This window comes from Balaenoptera acutorostrata, chromosome 19, assembly GCF_949987535.1.
Source record: "Balaenoptera acutorostrata chromosome 19, mBalAcu1.1, whole genome shotgun sequence".
In the NCBI taxonomy this organism is placed as follows: Eukaryota; Metazoa; Chordata; class Mammalia; order Artiodactyla; family Balaenopteridae; genus Balaenoptera; species Balaenoptera acutorostrata.
The window spans coordinates 60672476-60684284 of NC_080082.1; the positions used below are offsets into that span (position 1 = coordinate 60672476).

General features: G+C 45.1%; 1 protein-coding gene across 1 annotated transcript in view; it reads right to left on the reverse strand.

The window, feature by feature from the left end:
* The window catches only part of CTU1 (cytosolic thiouridylase subunit 1), a 31937-nt gene extending 20128 nt beyond the window's left edge, over positions 1 to 11809 (reverse strand). The window contains exons 1-2 of the mRNA XM_057533604.1: positions 11571 to 11809; positions 7629 to 7742 (exon numbers count right to left, since the gene is read on the reverse strand). The gene's annotated coding sequence lies outside the window, so the exon portion shown is untranslated. The remainder of the gene's footprint in view (positions 1 to 7628; positions 7743 to 11570) is intronic.

Consider the following 11809-nt stretch of genomic DNA (forward strand, 5'->3'; position numbering starts at 1 on the left):
GGGCACCTCACAGTCCTGATTCTCTGCTGACGAGGACTATGGTCCCTGTTCCCTTCTCCTCCCAGAATCACTGTACATACAACCATCCCAACTTTTCCTGGGACCAGCAGCTGCGATCCTGGGGTGACCCTTCCTCGGTGGGCGGCTCCAGGCAGTGACAGGCAGAAAACCCCGCCCACTCTGTTCCTTCTCTGTTCCCTGCGCTTCCTGGGTAAAAACCTCAGCCCTCCTCCAAGAGGAAGGTCCCTATTAAAATGACGTGACTTGGCCACTGTCCAGCCCCACCCAGGAGGCCCTCCGGGTTTGAACAGTAGAATTCATCACTCTCCCTCCCCACCTGCCCCCACCTCAACCTCACCCCCAGTTGAGACGGGGGATTAATTCAAAATTCCAGGAGGCGGTTCTCACTTCTGAGTCAGGCAGGGGAATGAACTAGGGTGCGGAAGACCACCGGTGCCCTCGCTGGGTCCCAGCTGGGCGCTGGAGTCTGACAGTAGCTTTCTTCTAAAAAAACCATCAGACGCACGTATGGCTTCGCGGGCTATTTGCCGAGCACCGGGCCTGTGTGAGACTCTGTGCCTGGTGCCCTGCAGGATCCTGTAAAACGCAGTGTAACCCCTTCATGTAGATGAGGAAACAGCCTCACAGAGGTTACGCGGCTGCCTCAGGGTCACTCAGCTACTCAAGGCAGGGCTGGGATTTAACCCCCTGCCTGATTCTGAGGGTCTCTTCCTCACTGGCCACGGGGTCAAGCAACCAGCAGACCCCATGGCCATGTGTGTGCAGGAAATAACATCCCTTGAGGACTTCTGATTTTTACTGGAAAAAGGGGGTAAATGAGTCAGTGACTCAGGGACAAGAGAGATACAGATGAGGAGATGAAGGCTAGAGGATCCGGTAACACAAGGGGTCTCAAGCAGTGGGTCCAGGGACGGCCTTGTATCCAGGCACTGTCCTAACTGCTTTGTGAACATGCAAACAATCGAGTGCTTCCTAAGAGCAGTGATGGCCACAGGGGCTGAGCTGGCCCTGCACACTTCCCCAGAGGTGGCCAGGAAACAGTCCCGCTTTCTCTCTCTGTTTCCTTCTCCCTCCCTCCCTCCTTCTTTCCTTCCTTTGTCCTTCTTTTCCTTCCTCTCTTCCCTCCCACCTTCCTTCCTTCCTTTCTTCCTTCTTTCTACTCTAACCGCCCTGGGGATGAACAAATTAGGTAGTTTTGGACACTTCCATGAAGAGAGCTCAAGAAAACAATTGCAGAAATGGCATTACAGGGATCTCAACAAACCTTAGTTGTTTTAATTTTATTGGTTCTCATTCTAAATATAAAAACAATTTACATGCTTTGTGAAGAAAAAAGAACTTCAGAGCATAAAGTGAGAAAAAGGAAATTGAAATAGCACTGTTGATAGTTAAGAGTTTCTACAATTTTTGCACAGATATATGTATATATATATCTGTATATATAGTGTGTGTGTCTACACATACAGCTGTGGAAAACACATACATACACACTGTAATATTATGTCCATATCAATTAACTAACCTGTGCTTTTCACAGCATGGTCCTATCAGATGCAGGTTTGCATTATGCGTTTCTAACTTAGCATCAAGTTGTGAACATTTTCTGCATCAGTGAGCATCCTTCCCCAGCGAGGTTTCCTTTCTTTGTTTCTTTCTTTTTTTTTTTTTTTAGTTAATTAATTTTTGGCTGTGTTGGGTCTTCGTTACCGCGCGGGCTTTCTCTAGTTGTGGCGAGCGGGGGCTACTCTTCCTTGCAGTGCGCGGGCTTCTCATGGCGGTGGCTTCTCTTGTTGCGGAGCACGGGCTCTAGGTGCGCGGGCTTCAGTAGTTGTGGCTCGCAGGCTCTACAGCGCAGGCTCAGTAGTTGTGGCTCGCAGGCTCTAGAGCGCAGGCTCAGTAGTTGTGGTGCACGGGCTTAGTTGCTCCCCGGCATGTGGGATCTTCCCGGACCAGGGATCGAACCCGCGTCCCCTGCATTGGCAGGTGGATTCTTAACCACCGCGCCACCAGGGAAGTCCCAAGACCAACAAAATTCTTAGTCTTCAACTCCAGCTATTGAAGACCCCTCAAAGAAAGCAAAACCCTCCTAGTGTCTGCTATTACTGCAAAGAACCAGGACATTGGAAAGGACTGTTGTAAATTAAAGGGCTTAACCTCTAATCAGCCTTGCCATGGTCCTCCCAGTTCTCAATGACGGGGCTCTGAGGAACTTCAGGGGCTCTCCCCAATTCTCCCTATTAATTGGTTTGGAGAAACATTTCTCCAGATTGGGAATAAATCTCTCTGGTCCTAATTGACACTGGAGACACACTCTCGGTGCTCATCCCCACTACTATAAAACAGCCCTGGGGCTTCCCAGGTGGCGCAGTGGTTGAGAGCCTGCCTGCCAATGCAGGGGACACGGGTTCGAGCCCTGGTCTGGGAAGATCCCACATGCCGCGGAGCAACTAAGCCCGTGCACCACAACTACTGAGCCTGCGCATCTGGAGCCTGTGCTCCGCAACGAGAGAGGCCGCGATAGTGAGAGGCCTGCGCACCGCGATGAAGAGTGGCCCCCGCTCGCCGCAACTGGACAAAGCCCTCGCACAGAAACGAAGACCCAACACAGCCAAATATAAATTAAAAAAAAAAAATTCTATGAGAACAAAGTTAAAAAAAAAACAAACAAAAAACAAAAACAAAAAACAAACAAACAAAAAAACCCAGCCCTGCCTCAGAGTACTAAAACAATTCAAATCGTGGGGATCTCTAAGAAACCTCCAGAAATTCCTGCCTTTGAACCTGTTCCCTTCTGTTTAGGCCGTTTGAAAGATACTCACCCTTTTCTCCCTAGCTTTTCCACCTCTATCCATTTATTAGGCTGAGACTCCCTGAAAAAGTATCATGCTGTAATATCTTTCTCCCAAAAGGGGGAAATAATTCTAGAATTTGACAGTAGTCATCACAGCAGCCAACCAGGTGAATTAAATGACACTCTGATATCTTGTATTTGTTCCAGCTCTGGCAGTACTAATGCTGATTCTGGAAACACTGGTCGTTTGTCTATTGAATCAGGTACCACCCTCCTTATGGGCAAAATCTGCAACTGATATTGGCAAAAGTCACAGCACATCTCCCAGCAAAATTCAAATAGATCCCTGAAAATCACTTTGCAGAATTAATCAGTATCCTATAAGTCAAGAAGCCCTTCAAGGCTTAAAGACCATAATAGAAGATTACAAGGCTCAAAGCCTCATTATCCCTTTACCAGCCCCCTGTAACACTCCTGTTTTGCCACTACCTAAGGGCTGAGGATGGAGGTTTGTCCAGGATCTTCAAGGAATAAACAACATTGTTATCCCTTGACACTGTTATTCCTAACCCCATATGTTGTGGGCACCCACTCCCACTGGAAGTACATTCTTTACTGTAATTGTTTTATGAAGTGCGATCCTTAGTATATTCCAGTTAATGAATCTAGTGCATACCTCTTTGTCTTCACTGGGGAAGAAAAAAATTCGCCTGGACGTAATGCTTCAGGGGTTTACTGAGAGTCATTATTTCTCACAAATCCCGAAGGCTGATCTGGATGATATAAAGTTCCCTAAGGGGTCTACTTTGCTGCAATATGTGGGTGACTTGCTTCTTTGCTCTCCTGAAGCCTCTTTACAGGAAGACAGCATCCACTTCCTAAAGCTGTTAGCCTTAAAGGGACGTAAGGTTGCCAAAGAAAAACTGCAGTTTGCACAAACCCAGGTTTGACATTTAGGGCATCTGCTCTCAGAACGAGGGCTACACCTAGATCCAGATAGGTTTCGTGATGATCTAAGTTTCCCCAAACCCAAAACTAAGTACCAACTCTGCAGTTTTCTTGGGCTAGCTGGTTATTACTAAAATTGGATTCCAAATTTCTCTCTTATGGTCAAACCTCTGTATGTTTTACTAAAGAACAAGTTCCCTTTGGATCCTGTCGCTGCCACCAATCTCTTAAAAAAAACAAAATTCTACTGAGGAAATTTGAAGAACTAATTGGCTTCATTCAATGACTCATGAATCAGGCAGCATCCCATCTAGCAACTAGAAGGGGGCTTTGCGCATGAGCAGCACAAACCAAAAGGCTTTTATAGGGAAGGAGGGTGGGGTAAGAAAGTATTAACAAAAGAAAAGATAGGGTTATTTGGGGCCAGGCCATCTTTCAAGGAAAGGGAAAGGTAGGGACTTTTATCATGCAGATGACCTCATTAGTGTTAATCAGGAAAATTCAGCTTGACTGTTTAAAGTTCATATTTCTGAGGGACTTCCCTGGCGGTCCAGTGGTTAAGACTGCAGGGAGGACGGGTTCGATCCCTAATCGGGGAACTAAGATCCTGCATGCCACACGGTGCAGCCAAAAAATATAAATAGATAAAAAATAAAGTTCATGTTTCTGGAAGGGTTTGATACTGCAATTAATTCTTGGTTTACTATAGTGGGCAGCAAATGCTTGATTGCTGTTCTTGTTATTTCTTTTTTAACACTAGGCAGTGCTGTGCCCAGTTTTCAAATTTTGTCATCCCATTTGACCAGCTTCCTGAGGTTGCTTCCACCCCGCCCCCCCCCCAAAGTATCGTGTGTCAACAAAAAAATTAATCAGTCGATCTAAGAAAATAAATGGAAAATTGTATTTGAGCCAAATTTGAGGATTGTAACCTGGGAAGAGCATCTCAGAAATTTCTGAGAACTGTTCTGCCAGTTAGAAATCAAGGCACAGTCGGGCTTCCCTGGTGGCGCAGTGGTTGGGAATCTGCCTGCCAATGCAGGGGACACGGGTTCGAGCCCTGGTCTGGGAGGATCCCACATGCCGCGGAGCAGCTGGGCCCGTGAGCCACAGTTACTGAGCCTGCGCGTCTGGAGCCTGTGCCCCACAACAAGAGAGGCCGCGATAGTGAGAGGCCCGCGCACCGCGATGAAGAGTGGCCCCCGCTCGCCGCAACTAGAGAAAGCCCTCGCACAGAAACGAAGACCCAACACAGCCATAAATAAATAAGTAAATAAATAAATTAAAAAAAAAAAAGAAATCAAGGCACAGTTATACAAGTTTTTTGAGACAGAGGGCTTTACATCAAATGTTGTATTATTGACAGTTTACGTAATCTGGATCTAAATGTCACCATCATGGTAGGTCATGTGACGCCTTACAAGATCAAGAAGGAATGCTATCTTTTAAGGAGTTGCCTTGTTGATGCTGGGAGAATGTCGCTCTTGATGGTTGAGCTGGTATTTCTGCTGATGGGGGAGGTTTAGTCGATGCCCAATGCAGATACACAATGCACAGTGCGGGGAGAGAGGAGGCCAAAGGGCAGAGAAGAATTTTTTTATGTTTAAATTTTTCTTGTCTTACCATAAAATGTGAATTTTATTTCACATGAGTATCTCTCCTTGTCATTGAATGTTCCTCAACATGGCCAATTTGACTGGCTGCAGGGCGCGCTCTTATATGCCTGAACCAGAATTTATAGAACGATTTCCCTTGATGTTGGGCCTTTAGGCTATTCCTAAAATTCAGCATCAGGGGTAATGCTGCAGGAGAGGAGCAAAAGGTACTCCATGCAGGGGGAGTCGGGCAGCGGGTATAGAGCTGTGCAGAATGTGATGTGTGCTTATTGAGACCAGATTGAGAGAGAGAGACCCAGACACAGAGAGGTGAGATACAGAGAAGGTGGAGGAGAGAGCGCACATCCCAGAAATGTCTGATCATCAAGGTCTTTCAAAAACAAAGTGAAAGGGCTTCCCTGGTGGCGCAGTGGTTGAGAGTCTGCCTGCCAATGCAGGGGACAGGGGTTTGAGCCCTGGTCTGGGAGGATCCCACATGCCGCAGAGCAACCGGGCCCATGAGCCACAACTACTGAGCCTGTGCGTCTGGAGCCTGTGCTCCGCAACAAGAGAGGCCGCGATAGTGAGAGGCCCACGCACCGCGATTAAGAGTGGCCCCCGCTTGCCGCAACTAGAGGAAGCCCTCGCACAGAAACGAAGACCCAACACAGCCACAAATAAATAAATAATTAAATAATTTTAAAAAAGAAACAAAGTGAAAAATAGATATGCTGTTGCTACCTTTTGTGCACAAAAGAAGAAGAAAATAAGAATTAAATATCTGCAAAAAAAAAAAAAAAAACAAGGTCTTTCAAACTGATAGGGACAGATAAAGGGACAAAGTAGGTGATTAAATCATTAATCCCACTATGGGATGATAAGTAGAGAAAAACGTATGGGAGACCCCTGTAAGTTAATGATCACTCAAGAAAGCAGGCTTGCTTAACCGCAAAACCAAGTGGGCTTGCTTGGCAAAAAAAAAAAAAAAAAAAAAAAAACATGCAAGGAAAGCATGAGACATTCCCCCAAACAATAAAACAATAATGGAATGAGACCCACATCCTGCCCAGTGAGGTCAGTAAGTTAATGATTCCTAGGACATGTTTCTCTACATGCCCTAAAAACAAAAATATAGGGAAAGGTGACGTTATACTGAAACCTGAGATGATCTACCATACTTTAGTATATGTTACAGCCCTTATGCTCATTTCCATAGCACCGTTGACAGTCCTGGTTGGGCCATACAGGGTCAAAACTCCCCTGCCCAACATGTAGGAGGAGCTGATGACGGAAGACTCAAAGAACAAGGAAGAAGGTGGTCTTTTCCTCCTTTGATTATAAAACTGTAGCCCACTAAGTTCTGGGGGTAGCACTTCCCTGCCTGCTTGCTGTATCTCTCACAAGTGTTCTTTACTAATAAACTCTTTCCTCACCTGCCGCTCTGCCTCTCGCTGAATTCTTTCTGCACTGAAACAGAAGAACCTATGCTCTACTAAGTCCCAAAACCATTCTGTGGTTTCAAAACTGTACTTGGAAATATGTTCATATTTTTCTTTCTTTCTGTTTTTTTTTTTTTTTGGCCATGCCGGCTTGTGGGATCTTAGTTCCCCAACCTGGGCCCCTTATAGTGAAAGCACTGAGTCCTAACCACTGGATCGCCAGGGAATTCCCTGGAATATGTTCATCTTTTATTTTCATAATAACACATACTACTTTCTTAACTGCAAAAAGGAATGCAGTGGCTGAAGAAAATTTGGAAAATTCTTAACAACGAAAAAATAGAACAAATACTATTTTAATAAGGATTTTAAATAAAATTATGTTATGCATATTTTCTAAATATATATTCATAAACATAAATATTTCTAGTAAATAATTTTAATTAGATAAATATTTACATATTTACCTAAATATATATTTATACATGTATATATTTCCCTTGTATAACTATATACATAAAAATATACATTTTATAAATAAACACACAATTATCTATTATAATTCAATTAATACTGTTAAAAATAACTTGAAGTTATTTGACCACCCAGAGGTATATCCAGCTTTTTCCTACATATCTTTTCAGTTCTGATATGCTATGTGCACTTGTGCACATGTCCATATTTTTACCAAAGTGGAATCACACTGTTAAAAAGAGATAACGGGGCGAAAATGGGGTCACTCTTGCCGAGCTACATCACCAAACCAAAACTTAATAACTAACTTAGAGGCAGTTTCAGCCTCTCCCAGTGTTACCACACACATGTCCAGCTACTCACCACTCAAAAAATCAATCCTTGAGGAACTTCCCTGGCGGTCCAGTGGTTAAGACTCCGCTTCCACTGCAGGGGGCTCAGGTTCGATCCCTGGTGGACGAACTAAGATCCCACATGCTGCGTGACGTGGCCAAAAAACAAAAACAAAACGCAAACAATCAATGCTCGAGAGAAAGAAAAATGTCGGTAGAAAGGATAGTTGCTTTTAATCAGAATGCTGGCAATCTGGGGAGGTGGTGGACTCGGTGTCCCCAGAAACCATCTCCGAAGTTTCTGCTTGGCCATGAAAGCTTTTAAAAGGAAAAAGGGAAGTAATCTCAGTTAATCATTGAGATAGAGGGTCAGAGTCATCGCTATTCCCCATTGTGTGCAGGCTTGTGTGCAGGCTTCTGGACTTCGTGTGATTTTTGTTTAGATGCTATCTTGTTCACACAGCTTGTCCACAAAATTACTGAAGGGGGAGCTAGGGCGGAGACCTGGTCATCTGTTAATTACTTATTGTTCATTTCTGCTTCTTTGATCTATGGAGAGAACCAACAAGTTAGGCAAGGTATTGTGTGATCAAAAGATACGAAAGGTGTGCTAGGGCCAGAGATGAGTAGAGCATGGGGGTGTCTCGTTTAAGGTCAGTGAGAAGACAGAGGGTCCTCCCGCAGGGAGCTCTTTCCTGCAAAGGGCTCCTTCCTGCCAAAAGCTGCTTACACCAGGGGTGGCACCGGTGAGGTGATCTACATAGCAAGACCCCTGCCTTTCCTTTCCCCCAAAGAAAGGTGAGGTCGCCTGAAGCAATCCTTTTTTTCTTTTCTTTGGCTAGTAACTTGCCCCACCCTCCTTCTGCCTATAAAAAATTTACATTTTGTACAACCCTTCTGAGCGCCTTTCTGCTTGCTAAATGGGACGCTGTCCAACTAATGAATCACTTAAATAAAGCCAAGTAGATCTTCAAATTTACTCGGTTGACTTTTGGGTTTTTTAACCAAAGAGAGGTCTGGTCTTTGTCCTCAACTCCTGGGAAGGTTCTAAACCCTTAGAATCTCCTCTTTTTTTTTAAATTTTTTAAATTTATTATTTATTTATAATTTATTTATTTTTTATTTATTTATTTTTGGCTGCATTGGGTCTTCGTTGCTGCGTGTGGGCTTTCTCTAGTTGTGGCGAGCGGGGGCTACTCTTCCTTGCGGTGCACGGGCTTCTTATTGCGGTGGCTTCTCTTGTTGCGGAGCACGGGCTCTAGGCGCATGGGCTTCAGGAGTTGTAGCGCACGGGCTCAGTAGTTGTGGCTCGTGGGCTCTAGAGCGCAGGCTCAGTAGTTGTGGCGCACGGGCTTAGTTGCTCCGCGGCATGTGGGATCTTCCCTGACCAGGGCTCGAACCTGTGTCCCCTGCATTGGCAGGTGGATTCTTAACCACTGCGCCACCAGGGAAGCCCTAGAATCTCCTCTTGATAAGACTGTCTTTGTTTACCTGGGGGCCTTGTGCTACACCAGATAGTCTAGGGGTTTATGATGGAGGCTTTGGGTCACGAGGTATCAGCTCTACTTCTGAAGAGTCTGGAATCTGAGGTCAGCCATGTGGACAGCCAACCATATCTATGTAACAGAGCCTCAATAAAAACCCTAGATACCAAGGCTCAGGTGAGCTTCTTGGCTGGCATATTGTCACACATCAGTGCTGGGAAGAGCCAATCCTGTCTGTGACTCCAGTGAAGAGGACAACTGGAAAGTCCACACTGGGAATTCCCCTGGACCCTGCTCCGTGCATTCCTCCCTTGACTGATGTGAATCCATATCTTTATGCTGTAATAAACTGTCACCATGAGGATAATAGCTTTTAGTGAGTTCTGTGAGTTCTTCCAGTGAATCATCAGAACCGATGGTGGTCTTCGGGACCCCTGAACTTGCAACTTGCGTTAGAAATGAAGGTAGTCTTGGGACTTCCTTGGTGGTGCAGTGGTTGAGAATCTGCCTGCCAATGCAGGGGACACGGGTTCGAGCCCTGGTCCGGGAAGATCTCACATGCCACGGAGCAACTAAGACCATGCGCCACAACTACTGAGCCTGCGCTCTAGAGCCCACGTGCTGCAACTACTGAAGCCCGCACAACTACAGCCCATGCTCCACAACAAGAGAAGCCACCACAGTGAGAAGACCACGCACCACAACGAAGAGTAACCCCCGCTCACTACAACTAGAGAAAGCCCGCGTGCAGCAATGAAGACCCACCGCAGCCAAAAATAAAATAAATAAATTGTTTTTAAAAAAAAGAAAGAAATGAAAGTAGTCTTGTGGATTGCCCCCTAAGTATGCAGGACCGCTGGGTGGGTGCAGAGCATTTGAGAGATTGTGGTTATAGAGGAACACCCCGCCAACCCCGCTGCCCGGGTTCCAATCCAAATGCTGCCACTTATCTGCCACATTATCTCAGGCAAGTTACCTTCTTCCCCTGAGCCTCACTTTCTCCACCTGTAAAAGCAGGATTATTCTTTTTTCCATTATAGGTTATTACAAGATATTGATTGGGAGATGGGGATTGACATATATACACTATTGGTCCTATGTATAAAATAGATAACTAATGAGAACCTACTGTATAGCACAGGGAACTCTACTCAGTGCTCTGTGGTGACCTAAATGGGAAGGAAATCCAAAAAAGAGGGGATATATGTACATGTATAGCTGATTCACTTTGCCGTACAGTATAAACTAATACAATATTGTAAAGCGACTGTACTCCAATAAAAAAATAAATAATATATAATAAATTTTTAAAAATTTTAAAAAAGATATTGAATACAGTTCTCTATGCCATACAGTAGGTCCTTGTTGTTTATCTACTTTATATATAATAGTTTGTATCTTTTTTTTTTAACTGAGAAACCACTCTTTTAATGCATGAAAACACAGTGCAAAAATTACAAAATAGATTTAGAATTGAAGGACCAAAGAGTGAAAAACATTTCAGTTCCACAAAGGAAATAATAACAAAAATATTTTTCCTTAAATTCCTTAAATTCAGGAAACTCATAAACCAGTTTTCATCATTAACTATATTACTTGGTCTCCTTTCCACGTAATTTTCTCCAAGTTTTTTAGTCACAATATGTGACTAAGTGCAAGGAACAAAAGATGGAATCACGTTCTGATTGTTTTTTCCCAAAGCCAGTTTCTTTCTCCTAAAGAGATGTGAAAGCTAAGACAGAACCCTGAACTTGTTTACCATCTTAAAAACATTTTTTTGTTGTTCATAATCCTAACATGATCTCCTATTCACAAACCTGTTGGTGTCCCAAATAATGACATTGCCATCAAATCCTGACGTTACTAAGAGTCTTGTATTAGTATCATATTCAATGTTCTTCACCCAGCTAGTGTAACCATGTAAAGTGCATACTTTGCTGTTCAGTTTTCTCAGATCCCATAGTGCTATTGCAGTGTCATCAGATCAGGTAGCAAACAGCCGATAATCAAGAAATGTTTCACTGTTTACCCTTTTGTACCTTTGAATTTTGTACCACGTGCATGTATTACCTTATATTATTTACACAGTCTTCGTGAGCTTCAGAAAGCGTTTTTACGTGCTTTGAAGATACAGGATCAAAAAGCAGAACACCAGGGCTTCCCTGGTGGCGCAGTGGTTGAGAATCTGCCTGCCAATGCAGGGGACACGGGTTCGAGCCCTGGTCTGAGAAGATCCCACATGCCGCGGAGCAACTGGGCCCGTGAGCCATAATTACTGAGCCTGCGCGTCTGGAGCCTGTGCTCCGCAACAAGAGAGGCCGCGATAGTGAGAGGCCTGCGCACCGCGATGAAGAGTGGCCCCCGCTCGCCGCAACTAGAGAAAGCCCTCGCACAGAAACGAAGACCCAACACAGCCATAAATAAATAAATAAATAAAAATTAAAAAAAAAAAAAAAAAGCAGAACTTCCGTCTGTTCACCAGCACTCACCCGTCGGGCGAGTGTACTCGAGGTTGAAGACGGCCCCGTGGGTGCGGGTGCTGAGGTACACCGGGTCCGCGGGATGGATGGAACCATAGAGGTTAGTCATGCTGCGGAAATTGCCTCGCGCCGGATCCACGAACAGCCCGCGGGCCGGGCTGCGCTCTCTCGGCCACCCGAGCGCCAGGGCCGCCCAGGCGGGCGCTCAGGCCGGGCCGGCCCTGCCTCCCGGCCCTGCAGTCGGGCCC